The 791-nt window shown below is 57.9% G+C and overlaps 1 long non-coding RNA gene across 1 annotated transcript in view; it reads left to right on the plus strand.

Annotated features, from left to right (window-relative positions):
- Positions 1–785, plus strand: part of LOC144244216 (uncharacterized) — a 1,052-nt gene extending 267 nt beyond the window's left edge. The window contains exons 2-3 of the long non-coding RNA XR_013338870.1: positions 150–232; positions 445–785. This is a non-coding gene — a long non-coding RNA (uncharacterized LOC144244216). The remainder of the gene's footprint in view (positions 1–149; positions 233–444) is intronic.
- The last annotated feature ends 6 nt before the right edge of the window (positions 786–791 follow it).

Consider the following 791-nt stretch of genomic DNA (forward strand, 5'->3'; position numbering starts at 1 on the left):
CACTGACCCTCAGCTCCCTCCCCTGCATTTTGCTGCTCAGGGAATGTCCCCCGGGAGGCTGGTGGGTGTGGGCATCACCGTGGGGGTCCTGGTGGGGGGAGGGCAAGGTTCCCAAGGCTCAGATTCAGCTCCGTGTGTGTGGGGCTCAGGTGCAGGGTCGCAGGAGAAGCCCAGGGACCATGGTGGTGGCGTCCACGAAGCCATGCAGGTGTCCCGGGACGGCAGGGACAAGGTGAGGCTGGGTTTCCCTGTCACTGTGAGCCTGGGTGTGAGTTGGTCAAACCCACTCATCTGCAGTTTCTGGCTTCCTCTGTTTCCATTTGAGACATGCAGTATTAACATGGGTTCAAGCAGGACTGGGCGCTGTGGGGGGAGGTCATGTGACCAGCATGGCATCTGTGTGGGTCCCTCTGTGGCCTCCCTGTTCCTTTGTCTGCATTTCAGGGATCGGGTGAAGCACATTTAAAACAGGAGACCCCTCTCCGTCCTGTCTACACTGAGGTCCACACGCCAGGCCAGGTCAGGATGGAGATTTAATTGGAAGAAGCAGCGAATCCAGCCTCTGGCGACACCTCTGATGTGAGTGTGAAGCCTGCACCCTGGTCCCGCCCCTCCCCCCCGACTGCTCTGAGCAGGGACGGATTGAGCCGACATTGGTGAATTTCTACGTGAACTCTTGTGCATAAGTTCCTGCGATGACACACATCGTGGTAGATCGAGGCGGGAATGGAGTTTTCATATTAGTACAAACCTGTGTCCCAGTTCCGCGCAGCCTCAGCTACTTTGGCCAC

Source organism: Crocuta crocuta, unplaced genomic scaffold (genome assembly GCF_008692635.1).
Source record: "Crocuta crocuta isolate KB4526 unplaced genomic scaffold, BGI_CrCroc_1.0 scaffold8658, whole genome shotgun sequence".
In the NCBI taxonomy this organism is placed as follows: Eukaryota; Metazoa; Chordata; class Mammalia; order Carnivora; family Hyaenidae; genus Crocuta; species Crocuta crocuta.